Source organism: Chiloscyllium punctatum, chromosome 32 (assembly GCF_047496795.1).
Source record: "Chiloscyllium punctatum isolate Juve2018m chromosome 32, sChiPun1.3, whole genome shotgun sequence".
Lineage (NCBI taxonomy): Eukaryota > Metazoa > Chordata > Chondrichthyes > Orectolobiformes > Hemiscylliidae > Chiloscyllium > Chiloscyllium punctatum.
In genome coordinates this window covers 42,729,923-42,753,387 of record NC_092770.1, presented here as the reverse complement: position 1 = coordinate 42,753,387, position 23,465 = coordinate 42,729,923, and the positions used below count along the sequence as shown (strand labels likewise).

At 40.1% G+C, this 23,465-nt stretch overlaps 1 protein-coding gene across 2 annotated transcripts in view; it reads left to right on the top strand.

Annotated features, from left to right (window-relative positions):
* The window catches only part of b4galnt3b (beta-1,4-N-acetyl-galactosaminyl transferase 3b), a 199,931-nt gene that overhangs the window by 32,712 nt on the left and 143,754 nt on the right, over positions 1 to 23,465 (top strand). Inside the window, exon 2 of one of the 2 annotated variants that reach the window (XM_072552184.1) lies at positions 6,280 to 6,355. The exons of the other annotated variant lie outside the window; for it this stretch is intronic. The gene's annotated coding sequence lies outside the window, so the exon portion shown is untranslated. The remainder of the gene's footprint in view (positions 1 to 6,279; positions 6,356 to 23,465) is intronic. 2 annotated transcript variants of the gene reach the window in all.

Genomic DNA, 23,465 nt, shown 5'->3' with positions numbered 1-23,465 from the left:
TTTGGATGTCCCAAAGAGACTTGCATCCAATGTATTTGGAAGTTTATAAGCTCCCACCAAGCGCAAGTGAGTGACTTATTTGTTTTTCCATCTTCATCAATTCTCATTCGAGCACAACAATGTTGTTCCCTTCGGTTAATGTCATAGGAGCTGCTTATGTTAACCCAAAACTTGAAACTCTATTCACCTGCTAATGCTTCACATGGAAGACAGTACCTCCGCCGGTGTTGTATTACCTCAAAACACAATAGTAGATTATCAGCCTTGGCAATGAGCTCAAATCTGACAGTGGTTTTTGTAATTTTAGTTCCTCCCTGTATTATTGACTGAGCTAAGTTGATACTGTCAATAGCTTCCTTGAAGTATTTATAGACATTATGTGAACCCTGGTTATTGCCTTGGCAACACGTGTTTATAATAAATTCTGTGTACTATACCATGGACCTTATGCAGTCTTTGCTTAATTTTTATTTCTCTTTTGGCGTGGCCAGTGGTGTTCTGACTGTTAACATGATGGGAATTATCTTTAAGAATCTTTCATGAGATGTGCGCATCACTGGCAAGGCCAGCATTAGCTGCTGACCACTAAATGCCCTTGAACTAATTGGCTTTCTAGGCCATTTCTGATGGCAGATAGGAATCAATTACATTACTGTGGGTGTGGAGTCACATGTAAGCCTGACCAAGGAAGGACGGCAGATTCCATTCCTTAAAGTGCATTAGTGCATAAGAAATTATTGAAAAATAAGATATTGTCACAACAATTTTAATTGCAAGTCTATTTGGGTCATCCAAGAATGCAATAAAAACTATTATATGTTTGTGTGTTTATTCTTTTATCAGTGCAGTAAACAGCATTACATGTGAACGATGTGGCATTTACTGCAAGTAAGCATTAATCATTATATTCTAACCATTCTCAAGTCAATAAACCAACAGTATTTACATTCACCCACAAAAATTCTGAAGTTCTAACATTGAGGTATTGCAATTTAGTAAAAAAAATGCAATGTTGCATTTTATTTGAGAAATGAAAATTTACATTTTTTTAGATAATCCAAAGAAAATTGGGACTTCAATGCACAGTTGCTACAAGTAATGATGGATTCTTCTTCCATTGCTCTCATGGATGAGCATTCAGCAAACAAAATAAAACTGTTTACAGCCTAGGCTAATATTGTCTCAATGAAGCAAGATTCTGTTTATATAACTGAATGTAAATACTGAATATGAAGTCAGTGTTGGAGGCATGGACGAAGGCATTGACTTTCTGCCAAATGTGCTTATCCTGAGCCATCAACTTTCAAGTTTGATGGCAGAGACTTGTGCTTATCCAAGGTGATTATTTTTCCAAGTATTGAGAACCAACTTGCACGCTGTCTTTGGGTGATCCTATGGTGGGAGTTCTTGTGCTCTGCCTTTTGAGTCTGGAAATCCTCTATTCAAGCCTTGTGGTGGACCTAGTAAAGCTGAGCTCTGATGAAACCTGACCTCGATATCAGGCAGCATCACGCTAGGATCTCTGTGTTGGGTATTCTGTCCGGCTCGAAGATGTCACAGTTCCCAGATGGTGATGATGGAATCCTTCTGGTTGCTCTGTGTGATGCCAGTAGCTGATTCATACACAAGGACTACTGCCTAGGTAGACTTCGATATTTGTCTTTCAGACAAACTCCATGCTTTCTTTGCAAAAGTTACCATGGAAGTTAATAAAAACATAAAAATAATCTGAGCACTGATGTTTATTTCTAGATTGACAGGATTAAAAAAGTGTAGATTAAATTTATATTGACGTCTGGTTAAACCACAGTTGATGCACTGTTTATAAGTTGGTTTACATATTGTTAAATGAGAAAAGATGTGTGTAAACATATTTATGGATTGATATTGTGTGGCTTTACTTCTCCAGAAAGTGAAGGCTGATGGGAGAAACCTTTTGATTTATTTTTAAAATTGAGAGGATTTGATATTGTAGATTCAAAGGGTTGAATGTTCCCAAACTTGCTGAGTGCAAGAAAATCTGGAAAGAACTATTTTTCAGTTGCTCAGGTTTTTCCTCTGAACGGTTTTCTTAGAGACTGACTGACTGCCAGACTCACTGGTCACCTGTTCAGCAGCGGTTGGAATCCACGTAAGGACAGCTGGATCACTATCTTCAATTTTGTACACCACAAAGTTGGTACACAGGCCTGCTCCAACTAGCCAGAACCTGAAAGTAGATCTAAGTTGACTTTGCATATCAAGGTCCTAGCTGTGAAACATTATTGCATTTAAAATTATTTGCTGGCTGTAATTCTCATAGGGACCCTATCCCCAAAGCAGGGAGAGTTAAAAATCACACAACACCAGGTTATAGTCCAACAGGTTTAATTGGAAGCACACTAGCTTTCGGAGCGACGCTCCTTCATCAGGTGATTGTGGAGGGCTCAATCCTAACACAGAATTTATAGCAAAAATCTGCAGTGTGATGTAACTGAAATTATACATTTAAAAATTGATTGTCTGTTAAGCCTTTCATCTGTGAGAATACAGTGATAGTTTCACTTCTTTCATGTGTAAATGTTGGACTATAATCTGGTGTGTGATTTTTAACTTTGTACACCCCAGCCCAACACTGGCATCTCCAAAGCCATGACTTCATGGAGAGTCTTTGCTAATATTTGCTTGTTGCTCACTCTCACTGAACATGCCTTCGTGGGATCACTGTCACTCCTCCTGATGACCAGGTATGAGCTACATGGTGAGGACGCTGACGATTCTGTCTGTGGGCAACACTGAATTATTTACCTTTTAATGCTGCAACATGGCCACAAGCTCTGATTGGACAGGGCTCCAAGTACATCATCTTAACGGGTCATTTCTGGAAAGCTTGTGTTTGATTTGGTTCACTCGCCACTCCTGGGTTCCCAGTGTCAGCGTTATGAACCACCTTGAAAAGCTTGTGCCATGTTGTTCCCATTCAAGGGGAACACTGAAAGCAAAGACCATTAGTGCAGATAGTCACCTACAAATTAATGGGGAGTTCAAAAGAAGTGTTTTTGCCCAGACAGAGATGACATTGTGGAAACCACACTTCCACAGGGAATGGCTGAGATGAATAGTATCTGGGTTCCCCATTTAAAAAAAAATCTATAAGAGGGTTGGAATATAAAAACACCGTTGTGCTCCTGAGACTTTATAAAGCTCTGGTTAGGCCCCATTTGGAGTACTGTGTCCAGTTTTGGTCCCCACACCTCAGGAAGGACATACTGGCACTGGAACGTGTCCAGCGGAGATCCACACGGATGATCCCTGGAATGGTAGGTCTAACGTATGAGGAACGGCTGAGGATCCTGGGATTGTATTCATTGGAGTTTAGAAGATTAAGGGGAGACTTAATAGAGACGTACAAGATAATACATGGCTTGGAAAGGGTGGATGCTAGGAAATTGTTTCCATTAGGCGAGGAGACTAGGACCCGTGGACACAGCCTTAGAATTAGAGGGGGTAAATTCAGAACAGAAATGCGGAGACATTTCTTCAGCCAGAGAGTGGTGGGCCTGTGGAATTCATTGCCGCAGAGTGCAGTGGAGGCCGGGACACTAAATGTCTTCAAGGCAGAGATTGATAGATTCTTGTTGTCTCGGGGAATTAAGGTCTAGGGGGAGAATGCGGGTAAGTGGAGTTGAAGTGCCCAGCAGCCATGATTGAATGGCAGAGTGGACTCAATGGGCCGAATGGCCTTACTTCCACTCCTATGTCTTATGGTCTTATGGTCATCTGAGGGAGAAGGGAATTGAAAGTATTAGATGAGGGAGGGCAGTGTGGTTTAGTGAAGCATTAATACCCAGCATTAAGTGGCTTATTTCTGTATTGTATATTCTAAACCAGTTTGGTACAGTTGAACAGTAGCTGCTTGGTTGCCTTTTGTGCTTTTTTAAAAAAAAATTCCTGTTTATTTTATTGAATTCAAATTTCACCATCTCTAGAGGTCGAATTTGAACTATGCCCAGAACATTAGCCTGGTGTTTTTAATTACTAGCACCGTGACATTACCAGTATGCCACTCCCACCCCCTAGACTACAATGTTAAGATTGGGAATTTGATGATGGTAATTCACTTGAATGTCAAGGGGAAGTGATTGGAGATGGTCATTGTTCTCAAAGTCGAATCTGACCATGGAGATTAGAAGCTTAGATGAAGCTGCACAGTGTGTTTGCAGTTAGAGAAATATTACACCAATTTAGTTAGTTTGCTTCAGGGAAAAGAGAGATAAAACCAACAGCTCTAGACAATCTCTTTGGAATTAAAAGCAAGACATTGATGCTGAAAATCTGAAATAAAAGCAAGAAGAGCTAGAAATCACTGTCATAGCGTGGAAATTCAGATCAGAATACTGGAGCAGAGTCAGTTTTTTATAATTGCAAATTTCTGATTGTGTTAATAGCTGATGACAAAACACATGCTCATTGGAAGGATTAATTTGACAAGGAAGTATTCAATGAACAGCATGACACGAGGCAATTTTGTGGAACAAAGGGACCTGGGAGTGTTTGTCCATAGATCTCTGAAGGTGGAAGGGCTTGTTAGTAGGGTGGTGAAAAGGCACATCAGACACTTGCCTTTATCAATTGAAGCATAGATAACAAAAGCAGGGAAGTCATGTTGGAGTTGCATAGAACTTTGGTGAGAGCACAGCTTGAGTACTGTGTGCAGTTCTGGTTGCCATATTACAGGATGGATAACATTGCACTGAAAGGGGATGCAGAGGAGCTTCACCAGGATGCTGCCTGGGTTGGAAAATTTAAATTATGAGGAAAGGTTGGATAGGCTTGGGTTGTTTTTGTTGAGCAGAGAAGACTGAGGGGTGATCTGATTGAGGTGTTTGACATTGAGGGACATGGACAGAGTGGATAAGGAGCAGTTATTCCCTGTAGTTGAAGGGCCAGTCACAAGGGAACACAGATTCAAACTGAGAGGCAGGAGGTTTAGGAGGGATAAGAGTAAAATCTTTTTTACCCAGAGAGTGTGGTGACGGTCTGAAATGTGTAGCCTGGGAATGTAGAGGCGAGTTGCATCACATCCTTTAAAATGTACCAGGATGAGCACTTGGTATATCATAACATTCAAGCTTTAAGTCAAGTGCTAGCAAATGGGATTAGATCGAAGTTCAGGTGTTTCTCATGCATCAGTGCAGACTCAATTAGCTGAAGGGCCTTTGCTGCACTGTATGGTTCTGTGATTCTATGATTCTACATGTTGCAGGAAAGATAATAATCACCTTTTCATCTTGAGCTATCTTTGATACTTTTCTTAAATTAATTTAAATCCTTGCTTCAGGTTTCTGATCCTTTACTGATCTAATTTTATCATGTCATAACTGAAATTATGAATACATTTAAGTTGGTGGCATTTCTTGAGCAACGTCCAAGTAGTCTAAGTGAGGTTGAGAATAGATAGATTTAAATAACTTATTCTTGTCCTAACGCAAGTTGTGTTCTTTAACTCTGCTTTTAACAAAATTTCATGCCTAGAATTGGCACTTACATTTTTTGCACACTCCTGGTTAGTTTGATTCCCAAACCTGATGGTAATTGTTTGAATGTGATAAGATGCATTTTTAGTCATTATTTACAAATGAATTTGCTTTGGAAACATTTTCTATTCTACCTTGAAATAAATCTCCCTGAGAAACATTTTCATCCAGAATTGGCTGTTAGGAGGGAATAGCCATTGTTAACAAAGTTGCTTGTTCTCACATGTGAATTATGGATTCTGATTTTGCCTTATATTTTGTAAAATGCTGGTAGCATCCTTAATTATTGATTGTTCTGTTATTGTTTTATTTTTAACAGGTTAAAAAGTATTTTGAAGTAAAAACTTAAAACCGATCCATGCAAAAACTTGGTTACCAATTTTTTTTTTTAGGTTTGTTTTCTTTGTATCAAAAGTTTTGAATGGAGACTGGTGGTAATTGTGACAGACTGTATATTCTCATAGGCCTACACACACAATACAGTCCTGATTTGGTGGAACTATCAGAGTCATTTTAAATGCCTTTAAGGAAGAGTAGTTAAATTGAATTCCACAAATGTGACTGTGTTACAGAATATGTCTACCGTTGCCAGACATTTTTTTTTTTAGCTCACAACTGCACCATGATGTACTGTGCATTGGAATGTAGTTGCAGCAGAGAATAGGGTTTTCTATTCATTCCATTACATTAGCCTGACTGAAATTCGTGCTGTTGCCTAAACAAATAGAGAAGTAACTGTCCCTTCTTCATCCATTTTGCATAGCTTCTTAAGACTTCAGTTCTGCCTTTGTTCAGTGGATTGCTTCTTTGTGACTACATCCCGTTTGCTCCATTCTGAGGTTAGATACTTTTAAAGTATTTTTTACTTGTTGAAATTATCTATTTTTGGCTGCTTTGAATGAAAAATATAGCAATTCAGAGTTTATTTTTAACTGGTTTTAAAATCCTTTGACTGGTCTGCCCCTATGAAGCAGTACCTTAAGGACCATTTTGAATTGTTTGTTAGCGGAAATGAAGGTAAGAACATGAGGGAATGTTTGTGTCCTTTTCAGTGGTTGTACTGTATGCAGTATCTAATTGATGACTCTCTAGCTTGATTCATTTAAAAATGTTAAGAATTCATAGTCACAGTCGTGAAGTTATTACAGCACCAAAAAGGCCCTTCAGCCCATTTTGTCCACTCCAGTCCGCAAACAGCTATCTATTCCAATCCCATCTGCTAGCGTGTGGCCCATGGCCTTGGATGCTACAGCATTTCATGTGGCTCAATGAAATACTTCTTAAATGTCTTGAGAGTTCCTGCATTACCTTTTATGATGAGACCTGGGTCTTGCCATGCTTTTTATTGGCTGCCAAGGACACATGATGGTTTAATCAAGGCTAAACAATTTGTCTGGCCAGTCAGCTGATCTCTTTCATACTGTTGAAGAAAAAGAATAGAAGAGTAAGGGGGTCAGTTGGCTCAGTTGGTCGAACAGCTGATTTCAATTCCTATATTGGCCAAGGTCACCATGAAGGTTGAACCTTCTCAACTCTGCCCCTCACCCCTCCAACCACCCACCCTCCTTGCCTGAGGCATGGTGACCCTCAGGTTAAAACACCACCAGTTTTCTCTCTCTCGCGCACACCTTCTCTGAGACAGCTGCTGTATGGCATCATGATGACTTCAGATTATCAAACCAAGATTAAAGCAAATGTCATTGAAAATGAGTCACAGGCATGTCTGAATATCTCAATTGACATTAGATTGAGAAGGAGGACATAAAGAAAAAAGTTTTAAAGTTATGTTTGTCCCAACTAAAAACATGAGACTCCATATTTGCAAATGTAATTTTCCAGTGCCAGAGATGATTTTGTGACAAAAACTGAATCTGACCATGTTATCAAGGGGATATTTATATTGGATGAACAAAACCTAACTTTTTCTGGTAAATTTAGTTTCCATCTCTGGAATGAAAAAGCAATATGATGCCATTCAATGTTACTTGAATGAGGACCGAGATAGAAATATGTGTTTTTTCAGGGAGAGAATGTTGTACCTTGGATAATGGTTTCTAGGCTTTCATATGCTGTGCGTGTTTCATCGCCCAGAAATTGCTGGCTTTCTATGTAAGTAACCATGCTATCATAGCAAACATCACGCCATTGACATTGTTTCCATTCCTGGTCGCTGATCCATGATATTCTTTCTGGTAATGATTCACATTACACATTGAAATGCTTGTACATTCATTTCAATAAAATTATAGATTAGTTAACACACAGTGATGGCCTACTGGCCATACCTGTCTGAGCCAACTCTGCAAGAGCAACCCAATGAGTCCCAATCCACTACCTTTATCTAGCACCTATTCTCTCTTCAGATAATTATCCAATTTTCTTTTGAAAACCACAATTTAATCTGTCTCCATCATACTCTTGTCAGGCAGTGTGTTCCAGACCCTCATCATTTAATGTATTAAAAAAAACTTTTCCTTATGTCGCTATTGTCCCTTTTGCAAATCAATCATAAATTGGAATTGTCTGATCCTTAGTAGTTTGCCAACGCTGGAATTCCTTACTTAATGCACATTTGTCTAAGAGTGTTAGTTTTGAGCTAGATGATCCTTTCTAAAGGCTTTTACACTGCTGCAGTTTAATTGTAGTTGTTTGACTTATTTTTGCATTCTTTATGAATAAAGATGTAATATTGTAATTCTCCAAGCCTCCGGCACCTCTTTTGTATCTAAGAGTGCCAAGAGCAGGGAGATGTATCATGGCTCAATAAGGGGCCTACTGCACTCTGGTCAGAGGCATGAGTTGGAGGCCAGAGGCATGGGCCAGGAGCAGCATTGAGACTCCTATCTGTCCCTACTCCAATCTGAGGAGGATTTAAAGTCTATGCCATCGCAATTTCCATTCTGAATTCCTTCAGCATCTTTCAGTTGAGAATGCAAGATGTGGCTGAATGGTTGGTTGCTTGTCCCTGAGTCAGAAGGTTGTGTGTTCGTGTTTCACTTCAGTGTTACACTCCAGTATGGTACTGAGGGAATGCTGCACATTTCTTGGAGTGAGAATTCACTATCACAAAGAATAGTTGAGACTAATAGGATGCCAGATGAGCATGAGGGAGAAGAGAACAGAGAGAAATACTGATGGTATTAAATGAAGAAAGTTGGGAGGCTGCTCAAGTGAAACATTAACATCCAGGATCAAAAGCTACTTTATGTACTACATCATTTTTTGAAAAGGAAAATTAGACCTTTGCCTGTGTTCTTAGGCAATCCAAAACATGTTATGACACTATATTAAAACAGTCAGTTTATCTGTTTGTCAATTTTGTATTTAAAAGGAAATTAGTCAGTTAGTGTCATATTGCCATGTGAAAATTGGCTGGTGTGTTTCGTATATTAAAACAGTGACCACACATCAAAGCTCTTAATTGTTTGTAAAATACTTTGGTTTGTCATGAAGTTATTAGAACCTTTCTTTAAATCTATTTACAGGACAGAGACATTGCCAGCTAGGTCAGCATTTATTGTCAATGCCTAATTGCCCAGTTAAGTGTCACTTACATTGCTATGGGTATGGAGTCACATGAAGGCCAGACCAGGTAAGGATGGCAGATTTCCTTCCCTGAAGGACATTAGTGAACCAGATGGGCTTTTCCGACAAAGAAAAGACCCATCTACACAGATTTAAACAAAACAAAACTACATAAATGTAATCTTCATTAAAGAATATCTAAAATTAGCTAAGCTCAAACAAAATAAACATGCCTTTAAATGGATTAGTAATCATGTTCACAATGAGATAAAGAAGAAAAAGTTACTTCCGCAAATTGGAGGTGATGATTGGGATAAATACAGGCGCAGGCAGTTATGTGTTAAATCAACTGGAGGCAAAAACAAATCCTTGAGAAAAAACAGAGCTCAGGTAAATAAGAGGTATGTTCAATGTGTTCAGGTGACACAAAATTGGTGGTGTTGTAAATAGCAAGGAGGAAAGCCTTAGACCACAGGATTGTACAGACAGGCTGGTCAGATGGGCTGAGCAGTGGCAAATGGAATTTAATCCTGCAAAAATGTGGGAGGACTAACAAAACAAGGGAGTACGTGGTGAATGGTAGAATCCTTGAAAACACAGAAGATCAGAAGGACCTTAGTGTGCATGTGCACAGATTCTTGAAGGCAGCAGGACATGTAGATAAGGACATGTATTCAAGGCATTGAATACAAGAGCAAGGAGGTTACGATAGAGCTGTATGCAACATTAGTTTAGTCACATCTGGAATACTGTGCAATCTTGGTCACCACATTACAGGAAGAGAGTTCAGTAGAGATTCATCAGGATGTTGTCTGGGATGAGACAATTCAACTGTGAAGTGATATTAGGTAGGCTGGGGATGGTTTCTTTACAGCAGAGAAATCTGAGGAGGGATCTGATTGAGGTTTACAGCATTCTGAAGGGCATAAATAGGGTAGTTAGGAAGAACTCTTTTAGTCAGTTACGGAGTCAATAACCTGACGCACAGTTTTAAGGGAAAGAGCAGGAGATTTAGATGGGATTTGAGAAGAAAATCTTTTCTCCCAAACAGTTCAGGATATTTAGAACTTACGACCTAAAAGGATGGTAGAGACAGGAATCCTCAAGACATTTAAGAAATATTTGATAAGCATTTGAAATGCCATAAAAGGCTAAGGGTCAAGTGTTTAGGGTACAGTGTTTAGGGTACAGTGTTCAGGTACACTGAAAAGAACTTACCTTTCTTTGTGAAAATCTTGTATCTGGTCTGTAGGTCAGCCAATTTTAAGTACTTACGAAGTAAGAAAACAGATTTTCTTTTAAAATGGTGTACTTCTGCTATATGATTAGTTCCCTGCATGCCTTTCAATGTTGTAGCATTGGCCAGCAACTTCTTTCCAGACAAGCCATTATTGATCATCTACTTACTGGGGACTGCTTTGACCCAATATGTTGTTAATGATTCTCAACTGCACAGCAGTAAAGCAGCAAATATCCTTGTAGTATAAACATGGAAAATGACTGTAACCAGAAATCCTTGGCAGCATGTTTTGAAATTGCACATCATTAGCATTGCTGAGGAGCTGCAGTTAACTGTGAAAGGCTGGTGATTATGTAAGATGGCCAAACTAGGAGTTCATGCAAATTTCTCTCCTAATTGAATCCACTGCTTATGATTTGCATATTTTCAGGTCTGTTTTACTGTTCAGTATGTTTGCCATTTTGCAAGCAAAGTACTGTTCCAAATCCTTCAAGTATTTGTCTGCTCTCAATGTGTAATCTGTCTGAAAAAGTGAACACCTTGTGTAGATGAGGAAATGGGAATTTGAGTCATAGAGTTATACACCACTGAAACAGATCCTTTAGTCCAACTTGTCCTTGCCAACTACATGTCATAAAACTGATTTGCAGCATTTGGCCCAGATGCTTATAAACTCTTCCTATTCATGTACCTATTCAGATGCTTTTTGTAGTCATAGAGATGTACAACATAGGAACAAGCCTGTTCTGAGGAAGGGTCACTTGACCCAATATGTTAATTCTGATTTCTGTCCACAGATGCTGCCAGACCTACTGCGCTTTTCCAGCAATTTCTGTTTTTGTTTCTGATTGTCAGTTATTTGTCTGTTCATTGTTTCAAACACATACAGGTTATTTGGTTACTTCAAACTATGTCTGGAGGTTTATTTAAATGCCAATTAGTACTTTTAAGAAAAGTTTGAGAATATTGGTTAAAAAAATAGAATTTCATTTATATAAAATGAAGTTGGGTCTTTCTCTGAGCTGCAGAATTGAAGTCAGTGAATGCTATATGAAATGTTTTTGTGCTGACAGAAATGGAAACGTAGTGAGACTCTGGCTCACAAGCTGGCTGAGAACAGAGATTCATGATGTGGGGAATTGAAGGAGAGCATTTTGGTGTCATCATTCTTTGGCATCACACACTAATGGATTGGGTTGCCTGTTGCTGCAAAATAATTGCAGCTTTCACAATGATTGGACAGGTTAAAGTTCAGAATACACTTCACAAATAAACCCAAATAATGCACAATTATTACACATATCCTGGACTTCTCTTCCTGGCTCTCTCCTCTATAATCTCATCTCAGTGGGGTGACTTTTTTTCCATTTACATTGAAGGTCTTGTGCAAATAAAAGCTTTTAAAGATGAAAATTATCTTGGTTTACTATCTGCAGTTTTTAATGGATATCAGCTTGAGAGAATCACCTATGTTTGAAACTGTTCCGCACAAAATGTGCAGGCAAATTGATATTTAATGTAATTGTTCATTTCACATTAACCACTACCTGTTGAGTTGTAGTGGCCATGGACAATTTGGCATATGTTTCATATAAAGTATTGTAATTATGTGAATTGTTTTGCTCAATAGTATTGGGAACATTATCACAAAAGTCAACAGAATTTATAGTTGTAGGACAGAATAAGACAAATGTGTGTTTTATATGATGTAAGGGAAATCATCTGAGGTTGCAAGTTGAAGTAAAATCATGGTGAAATTCTGGATTATTGTCCCATCTCCACAGTGATTGATTTAAAACAAAATGGAAGACTGGCAGCTTCAGAGTAAGGCTTACTTTTCCACTGTTCTTTTACGTTGTCAGTAGCTTAAAGTGTGAAGTACATCATTATTCACCTTTTGTATTTGTATTGGGAACATTATCACAAATGTCATTAGAGCTAATGGATTTGTATGACAGATTACAGTAAACATCATGTGCCCAATATAATGGTACATCTTTTACTTTTAGAGTCATAGAGATGTACAGCAAGGAAACAGACCTGGGAATAACCTCCCTCAGCACAGCTGTAATGCTATCCCTTATCAAAAATGCCACTCCCCCTCCTCTCTCGCCTCCCTTTCTATCCTTCCTTTAGCATTTGTATCCTGGAACATTAAGCTGCCAGTCCTGCCCATCCCTGAGCCATGTTTCTGTACTTGCTATGATATCCCAGTCCCATGTTTCTAACTATGCCCTGAGTTTATCTGCCTTCCTTTTAGGCCCCTTGCATTGAAATAAATGCAGTTTAATGTATTAGTCCTACCTTGTCCCTGCCTGCCCTGACTGTTTGACTCACTTCTGTTCTCAACTGTACCAGTCTCAGATTGATCTCTTTCCTCTCTACCTCCCTGGGTTCTCCCCCCCCCCCCCCCCCCCCCCCCCCCCCCCACCTTACTAGTTTAAATCCTCCCAAGCAGTTCTAGCAAATTTCCCTGCCAGTATATTAGTCCCCTTCCAATTTAGGTGCAATCCGTCCTTCTTGTACAGGTCACTTCTACCCAAAAGAGATTCCAATGATCCAAAAATGTGAATCCTTCTCCCATACACCAGCTCCTCAGCCATGCATTCATCTGCTCTATCCTCCTATTCCTGCCCTCACTAGCTCATAGCACTGGGAGTAATCCAGATATTACTACCCTTGAAGACATCCTTTTTAAATTTCTGCCTAATTCTCTGTAATCTCCCTTCAGAATCTCAACCTTTTCCCTTCCTATATCGTTGGTTCCAATGTGGACAATGACCTCTTGCTGGCCCCTCTCCCCCATGAGAACATTCTGCACCCTCTTTGAGACATCCTTGATCCTGGCACCAGGGAAACAACACACCATTCTGCTTTCTCTCTGCTGGCCACAGAAATGTCTGTCTGTACCTCGGACTACAGAATCCCCTAACACAATTGATCTCCTGTAAGCCGACGTACGCCCTGTTCCATTAGAGCCAGTCTCAATACCAGAAACTTGGCTGTGCGTGATACGCTCCCCTGAGAATCCATCACTGTCTACATTTTCCAAAACAGCATACCTTAATTTACCTTTCTCATATTTCTTTCCTTAGCCCAATGATACTTTATTTTAACCAGGAGAAATGTTGTGGTTCTGTTCGCCGAGCTGGGAATTTGTGTTGCAGACGTTTCATCCCCTGTCTAGGTGACATCCTCAGTGCTTGGGAGCCTCCTGTGAAGCGCTTCTGTGATGTTTTCTCCAGCATTTATAGTGGTTTGTACCTGCCGCTTCCGGTTGTCAGTTCCAGATGTCCGCTGCAGTGACCTCTATTCACTAGAGAGGAAGAAAAGGACAACCAACTCCCATTCCTAGACGTGATAATACAGAGAACACCAAACCGAGAATTCACCACAAAGGTATACAGGAAAGCCACACACACAGACCAAGTCCTGAACTACGAAAGCAACCACCCCAACACACACAAAAGAAGTTGCATTAAGACACTGTTCAAAAGGGCCACAACACACTGCAGTACACCAGAACTGCAAAAAGAGGTATTCGCCAAAAACTGATACCCTCGCAATTTCATCAACAGATGCCTAAGGGAAAGACAACGGAACGAGGACATGCCACAACCCAAAGGACTAGCCACACTACCATACATCAAAAACATTTCCGAACTGACAGCCAGACTACTGCGACCACTAGGACTCATAACAGCACACAAACCAACAGCCACTCTCCGACAACAGCTCACCAGGCCGAAGGACCCGATACCCAGCATGAGCAAAACCAATGTAGTGTACAAAATCCCATGCAAGGACCGCACAAAACACTGCATAGGACAAACAGGAAGACAGCTAACGGTCTGCATCCATGAACACCAACTAGCCACGAAATGACATGACCAGCTATCCTTAGTAGCCACACACTCAGATGACAAGCAACATGAGTTCGACTGGGACAACACTACTATTAAAGGACAAGCCAAACAGAGAACAGCCAGGGAATTCCTAGAGGCATGGCACTCATCCACAGATTCAATCAATAAGCACATCGACCTGGACCCAATATACCGGCCACTGCAGCAGACAGCTGGAACTGACAACCGGAAGCGGCAGATTCAAACCACTATAAATGCCGGAGGAAACAGCACAGAAGCGCTTCACAGGAGGCTCCCAAGCACTGAGGATGTCACCTAGACAGGGGACGAAACATCTGCAACACAAATTCCCAGCTCAATGAACAGAACCACAACAACGAGCACCCGAGCTACAAATCTTCTCACAAACTTTGAACCAGGAGAGATCCTTCAGTTGTATCTTAAATCAGGATACAGTGTAGACTTGGGAAAATAATGAATATTAACATTATTTAAACCTGATTTCTTGTACTTATAATTGTATGAGCTCCTGACTAAATTTGCTCTTTTTATAAAATTCAACTGCTTCGGAGTACATTGGAACAGGGGACAAAGAGATAACATATTTCTCAGCTTGAGTTCATCATTAGCAGGGTCAGGTATATTGAAATGTTTGTGTATTCATCCAATAGATTGACTTTGGGATTGGGCAGGGAGGAAAACTTTGAGCTCGAATGTAATCAGAAACCCTGTTGAAACATAACTGTGTCCTGCAGCTGTTTGTCATTGTATTGGGGTTCTGTGGAATGTTGAAGACAAATTTTCAAAGTTGACAGGCAGGAAATGTTCAGCTGGCTTCTCAAACTAGCCCTAAAGCATAATAGCTTTACAACAAAACAATTTTTTCCTTTAGTGCCACATCACCCAATCCCCAACTAGATGCAGTTGTATAATTTTTTATGAGACACAAAAAGATAATATTTTTCAGTTACATGCAGCATGACAAGACCAGCATTTATCGCCTACCCCTAAATGCCTTGGGGAAAGTGGTAATAAACTGCAGTACTTGGGGTGTAGGGAGCTTATCAGTTTTGATCGGGTGACGGTGAAGGATAATTCAAAGTTAAGATGATGTGTTGCTTAGAGGAATACTTGGTGCTGGTTTTGACATGCACCTACTGCATTTGTCCTTCTAGGTGATAGAGTTGTGCAAATGGAACGTAGTGTTGAAAGAGGATTTGAGTGTTAATGCAGGGCACCTTCAAAATGGCACATGCTGCTGCCAGTGTGACGGGGTGGGAAAGTGATACAGTGCTATAGGTGGTGGGTGGGGTTCCAGTCAAACATGTTGCTTTGTCCTAAACGGTACCGAATTTCTTGCATATGAATGGAGCTACATTTATCTGGGCAAGTGATGAATATTCCATCACACCCTTAACTTGTACTTTTATAGATGATGGCCACGCACTGGGGACAGCCATAGAATTCCTAACCTCTGTCTGACCTGCTCTTGTGGGCACTGTATTTGTATGACTGGTCCAGTTCAATTTCTGTCAATGGTAACCCTAAGATGTTGCCAATGGAGCATTCAGTGATGTCAAATCAGTGTTGGAGATGGCCATTACTTAACATGTTTAGCTGTACTGCTAAAGATAAAATAAAGTTTAGCAGTTGTGTTTGTATAAAACATATTTGTGAGATAAGAGGTGAGTACTCAGGAGGTGTTTATGTAATCAGTGGTAAAATTTATGCCTAGACATGTAGTTCTATAATAGTTATTTTGAGGTGGTAGGTGCCTACTGAGGCCGAAGTAAAATGTTTCCAGTTTGTTTCAATGTTGGAATGATGCTCTATACTTAGTCATAGAGATGTACAGCATGGAAACAGACCCTTCGGCCCAACCTGTCCATGCCAACCAGATATCCTAACCCAATCTAGTCCCACCTGCCAGCACCTGGCCCATATCCCTCCAAACCCTTCCTATTCATGTACCCATCCAAATGCCACTTAAATGTTGCAATTGTACCAGCCTCCACCACATCCTCTAGCAGCTCATTCCATACAGGCACCACCCTCTGCGTGAAAAGGTTGCCCCTTAGGTCTCTTTTATATCTTTCCCCTCTCACCCTAAACCTATGCCTTCTAGTTCTGGACTCCCCAACCCCAGGGAAAAGACTTTGCCTATTTACCCTATCCATGCCCCTCATAATTTTGTAAACCTCTATGAGGTCACCCCTCAGCCCCCAACACACCAGGGAAAACAGCCCCAGCGTGTTCAGCCTCTCCCTATATCTCAAATCCTCCGATAGGAAGGAGACCAGAATTGCACGCAATATTCCAACAGTGGCCTAACCAATGTCCTGTACAGCCGCAACATGACTCCCTACTTCTGTACTTAATATTCTGACCAATAAAGGAAAGTATATCAAACGCCGCCTTCTCTATCCTATCTACCTGCAACTCCACTTTCAAGGAGCTATGAACCTGCACTCCAAGGTCTCTTTGTTCAGCAACACCCACTAGGACCTTACCATTAAGTGTATACGTCCTGCTAAGATTTGCTTTCCCAAAATGTAGCATCTTGCATTTATCTGAATTAAACTCCATCTGCCACTTCTCAGCCCATTGGCCCATCTGGTCCAGATCCTGTTATAATCTGACGTAACCCTCTTCGCTGTCCATTACACCTCCAACTTTGGTGTCATCTGCAAACTAACTCTTGTGTTCGCATCCAAATCATTTATGTAAATGACAGAAAGTAGAGGGCCCAGCACCTATCTTTGTGGCACTCCACTGGTCACAGGCCTCCAGTCTGAAAAACAATCCGCCGCCACCACCACCCTCTGTCTTCTACCTTTGAGCCAGTTCTGTATCCAAATGGCTAGTTCTCCTTGTATTCCATGAGATCTAACCTTGCTAATCAGTCTCCCGTGGGGAACCTTGTCGAACGCCTTATTGAAGTCCATATAGATCACATCTACTGCTCTGCCCTCATCAATCTTCTTTGTTACTTCAAAAAACTCAATCAAGTTTGTGAGACATGATTTTCCACGCACAAAGCCATGTTTACTATCCTTAATCAGTCCTTGCCTTTCCAAATACATGTATATCCTGTCCCTCAGGATTCCCTCCGACAACATGCCTACCACCGAGGTCAGGCTCACTGGTCTATAGTTCCTTGGCTTGTCTTTACTGCCCTTCTTAAACATTGGCACCACGTTTGCCAACCTCCAGTCTTCCGGCACCTCACATGTGACTATCAATGATACAGATATCTCAGCAAGAGGCTCAGCAATCACTTCTTTGGCTTCCCACAGAGTTCTCGGGTACATCTGATCCGGTCCTGGGGATGTATCCACCTTTAACCATTTCAAGACATCCAGCACTTCCTCCTCTGTAATCTGGACATTTTGCAAAATGTCACCATCTATTTCCCTACAGTCTATATCTTCTATATCCCTTTCCACAGTAAATACTGGTGCAAAATATTCATTTAGTATATCCCCCATTTTCTGTGGCTCCACACAAAGGCCGCCTTGCTGATCTTTGAGGGGGCCTATTCTCTCCCTAGTAACCCTTTTATCCTTAATATATTTGTAAAAGCCCTTTGGATTCTCCTTAATTCTGTTTGCCAAAGCTGTCTCATGTCCCCTTTTTGTCCTCCTGATTTCCCTCCTACTTCCTTTATACTTTTCTAAGGATTCACTCGATCTATCCTGTCTATACCTTACATATGCTTCCTTCTTTTTCTTAACCAAACCCTCAATTTCTTTAGTCACCCAGCATTCCCTTTCCCTACCAGCCTCACCTTTCACCCTGACAGGAATATACTTTCTCTGGGTTCTTGTTATCTCATTTCTGAAGGCTTCCCATTTTCCAGTCGTCCCTTTAACTATGAACATCTGCCTCCAATCAGCTTTTGAAAGTTCTTGCCTAATACCGTCAAAATTGGCCTTTCTCCAATTTAGAACTTCAACTTTTAGATCTGAATAGAATTATGGTCGCTGGCCCCAAAGTCCTTCCCCACTGACACCCAGTCACCTGCCCTGCCTTATTTCCCAAGAGTAGGTCAAGTTTTGCACCTTTTCTAGTAGGCACATCCACATACTGAATCAGAAAATTGTCTTGTACGCATAAAGAAATTCCTCTCCATCTAAACCTTTAACACTATGGCAGTCCCAGTCAATGTTTGGAAAGTTAAAATCCCCGACCATAACCACCCTATTATTCTTAGAAATGAAGGGTCATTTTGGCTTTCCACAACTAATTTGCATTGTCAATGTGTATTTGGGCAGATTATATCAAGTTTACTTGGATTCTTTTAATGTGCATCGGAGAGATTGCTGGACGCAGTATTATTGTTGTGATGTACATGAATTTCCAAAGTGCTGCAAAACAGGCTTGAATAAAGTCAGAGTTTGTGCAACCAGAAGGACAATAGCAACCTGAATACAACATTGGCAGAGTGACATGTAACGCGGTTTTCTGTTGTTTATGTCATGCTTGCATGGTGTGGATCAAAGTTTGGAAATGCCTTTGACATTGTGCCTTGGTTGGCTTTTTGTCACATGTTTCTGTGGAACTGTGTCTTGCACTTTGGGTTTCTCCGAGTACTTGGCTTTATACATTTTAACACACTGTCCAGTTGTAGAACATAGCTTACATATGTCACAAAATGCTGGATGCTTTTCTGGCAGATGAGGCAGTCTACATTTCCTGCAAAATTTGCATGTATTGCTGATCCTATTGGTGACTGCAATGAATGTTGCAGAATCATGCCCCTGCCGATGTTGCTGCCCTGCTCCAATTGCTGTGAATTTGCATCCTCCACGTAGCAGTGCGTTGATGGTATAACCCTTGGGTTTTGTCCAGAAATGCCTTTCATAAAGATTGATCAGTCCCATAAGCCTTTTAGCTCAGTTAACTTAAATGAGATCACATTCTGCACCCTTGTCAATATCTTTACATCGCTGTTGCTAGTATGACATCAACTTAAGTCTCTGTATCCTGAAGTTGATTAAAACTTAAACTAATCTTCCAAACATTTGGCCTCAGCTGCTTTCTGTGGCAAGAATTCCAAAGGTTCACTCCTTTCTGTATGAATCATTTTCTCTTCATCTGTTTTAAATGGCCTACCAAGTATCCTTAGACTGTGACCCTTCTTATGGATCACTTGACATATTGAAGAATTTTAATCTTCACAATCTTTCATTTCCCAAAGTGGTAAGAACTTTGACTGCTTGCCTTTCTTTATCAGCTATTTGTTGACCTTTGAAGTGAAGGCTGTAAATTTCTGATACAGTGTCATTGGAATCCAATCCATGTTCAGATGTTCACTTTTCATTTTTACTGCACCACTTTGTGCTCTTTAAAATGGCCAGTACACATGACATATTTTTGCAATTGTAATGATTCCCTTATTTTGTTGGCTTCTATGCTTTTGTTTCTCTCCTTGTTCCTGCTTTAGAGGCTGCTGCTTTCTCATATATATTGTTTTTAAAAGAAATAGCTGAACAGTATCTGTTTGTGACACTCATATCAAAAAGTATCAGGGTGATGTCGTACGGCCTTTTTTTTACTGATTTAGTGCCATTGACAAAGAAAAGAAAATGTCAGAAACGAATAACAACCGTGCACAGGTAGTCCTTTAAGTAGAATGTTCTGGGCTATACTTGGTTTGAGGATTGTTTACCAAATCGGAACTGTCTTGGGCTTCTTATAAATTGCCCTTTTTTTTTCTAGAGAGAGGGAGTATACTCACAACTGTTCTTCGTTATGATTCCTGTGTTTCAGTGCAGGTGTACCTTTCAGTCTAGCTTGGTGGATCTGATATCTGCTGTGAGTCTGACAGATGATGGGTGACTGTGAAGAAAAGAGCTTTTCACAACTGCTGCTTCTGTCATTTTCCCAGCCTGCAGTACCAACTTCCTGTGACTAGCTTCTAGTGCCAAGTTACAGCTACCATAACGTGATGCGATTTTGTTTATGTTAACATGTACCATGGAGACTTGGGTTCTTATTGAGGCAGATGTCTGGAAGTTTATTAACAATAAAAATAACACAATTTGACATCTCAAACTAGCATGCATACTTTGGGTAAAGTGCTTACTACCATCTCCATTTTGTTAAGTGCTTAGTTGACTGGTCAATGTACTGACTGACAGCTAGCATGTCCAACCGAATAGTTAACAGGCTGGCTGCTAGCTAGCTATACAGAGTAAGATTGAGAACCTTACTACTTTTCTGAGAGCTGTATGCTAATAAAACACATAAAAGATTGGAAGAAGATTTATAATGGAATTCCCCAGCAATCAATGTTAGAAGCCTCCCTGTTCCTGATGTATATAGATGACTTCGACCTTGGTATACAGGACACCATTTCCACATTTGCTGCAATATGAAACTTGGAAGAACCATGAACCATGAAGAGGATAGGGTGGGAACTTCAAAATGACATAGCTAGGGTGGTGGAATTCAGCAAACAATTAGCAGATTAACTGCAATTCAGACAAATGTGAAGTGCTTCCTGTTGGTGTAAGGATCATGGAAGGATGGTACAAAATCAATAGTTCTAAAAGGGGTGCAAGAAAAGAAGGATCTGATTTTGCATGTGCATACATAATCAAAGATAGCAGGAAAGGTTGAGTGATTTAATATAGTACATGACAGCCTGGGCTTTACCGATAGAAGCATAACAGTACAAAAGCAAGAAAGTTTAGTTCAACTGTCTAACACATTGGTTCAATGTAGACATGTATTGCATTCAGTTCTGGACACCATGCTTAGGAAAGAAGTGACGGCCTTATTACAGGGTGCAGAAAGCATTCACAAGAAAGGTCTTAGGAGTTTCAGTGACATAGATTGAAGAAGCAGGGGCTCTCCCCCATGGAAAGATGAAGATGAACATAGAACATTACAGTGCAGTCAGGCCCTTTGGCCCTTGATGATGCATGAAGAGGAGCTTTAATGGATGTATTCAAAATCGTGAGGAATTTGGACGGAGAAGATATGGGAAAAATTTGTTCCTAATGGAGAATAGAAAACAAGGTGACATAAATAAACTAATTAGCAAAAGCGACTTGAGGAACATTTTCATGGAGTGACTAATTGGAATTTGAAACACACTAAGAGTATGATAGAGACATGGTAATTGAGGCATTTAAAACGGAATTGGATAGTTATTTGAAAGGAAATATATCTTTGCAGAGATATAGGGGAAAGACCGAGGAATGGTTCTGGGTGAATTGCACTTTCAGGGGGCTGGCACAGGTCAGACAGCTTTCTGCACAGAGACCATTTCCATTTGCAAATTCCATCTGGTGTTTGCAGTCAATATCACTTTAGTAAAACCACTACCATCTGTAATTGTTAGAAATTTCCAAACTCTAACGAGGGTTTGGTAGGAATTGACTGTTTGACCTTGGTAAGTGTATCATATCCAATTTGATCCTTTCCTAAATTGGAGCATCCCATGTGTGCACATTCCATCTGTGTCTTGAAATAGTAATCAGGAACAAGATCCCTGACTAACTTTTCCTGCTCCCAAGACAATACAGCAAATCCTGTGCAAACTAAGTTGTAACAGACTAGAAATTGAAATTTGGGGCTTCCATACCAGTTTAATAGTGCACAACATAAACAGCTTATATTTATATATTGTCTTTAAGGTAATAAAATGCCTTGCGTGCTTTGTGGCGTTGTAAAGCAAAATTTGAAAGTGACATAATGAGATATTTGGGCAGTTGTCCAAAAGCATCGTCAAAGATTTAAGTTTCAGGGAGTGGCTTAAAGGAGGTAGAGAGGCTTGGACTGTGAACTCCCGAAGTGCAGATCCTGGCAGCTAACTGCATGGTCACCAGAAGTGGAGCAGTTAAGGTCTTGGCTGCTCAAAAGTCCAAAATTAATTGTTTTCAAAGTCTAATCTTGAGGATTTTACATTTTATATTGTAAAAGATTCAATTCAAGTACAAGAAATGAAACAACTGTTGTTTTACTACCTCTGATCTCTCCGCCCAAGCCTCCAAGAATGCATTTTAGATAAACTGCAATGTACTTGTACTTTCAATTTTGTATGCCTTATTCGTCACGTGATGTAGTCACCTTTACATTGTACATCCATGTAGGATCTCACCAATCTCTTTGTACAATGCCTCCACTCAGTCACCAAGCATGACAGTGATCTTCTAAATGTCAGTTGTTTTGAGTTTTCTGACTTATCCCTGTTTTGAATCTCTCATGCCTGCCTTTTGATGTGTTGCAATGACTCAACATGTTGTTAGAGGAACAATACTTTATCTTTTGATTAGGTGAATTGTAACCTACAAACTCAACATACTATTCAACAATTTCAGGCCTTAACCCTAATCCTATCTATTCCCTATTTATCATTACACATAATGAATTGTTTTCAGATGACAATTGTTTGTAATTTTGTCACTCTTACCTCCTCCAGATGCACCATTTTGTTTATTTATTGTATCATTATCTTTCCCTTTTTGTCTTGTACTGTAGTCCCTATTTGTCTTTTAATCTCTCCTGCCTTCCCTAGTAGTAGGGACATTCTGTTTCTCCATCTCTCATCTCTTTCTCTCTTTCACACACGTGCACAAACACACAGACACACACCTTTGCATCTGTGATACATCCCTGTTTTCTTTCCTGTTCTAATGAAAATCCAACCTTTAGAGAAAACTTCCATATACTTCACACTGCAAGATGATCAGAACTGGAAATATTTTTCTATAAATGTGACCTCAACAAGATTTTAAACAAAAATAAATGGTTTTGTTTTGAATTTAAATTGCAAAGTCCTCAGTCTTCCCATGCACATTCTCCTACAGTTGGTTGACTGACATTTCCATGCTTAAGGTGTTCCCTCAACTTATTTTCTATTGCTAAGAGACTTCATTACTTGGTTAGGCAATTTGGGCCTCTGGGATTGAGCACAACAATCACCGTTGCCAATCCATTGCAGTCCACAGTAAGCACTGCACTGTCAGAGGTGAGAGGTTAAACTGAGGCTCAGTCTGTCTGCTCAGGTGGGTTCGAAAGATTCTGAGCATTTCAAGGGAGAACGGGGTGGGGATCTTCAACGTACTGGCCAATATTTATTGTTCAATGAATATTACAGCAAAAAAACCAGAATATCTGGCCATTATCACATTGCTTGTTTGTGGGAGTTTACTGTAGGCAATTTAGTTGCTACAGTAGCATCTATTCTTTCAGAAAAGTTTGTTGGCCATAAGGAACTTTGAGGCAGTAGATGAATGTGGAAATTGCTATAGAAATGCAAGTTATTTGTTTTGAAATAACATCTTGTTCTGCCTTTGATTTTGTAAC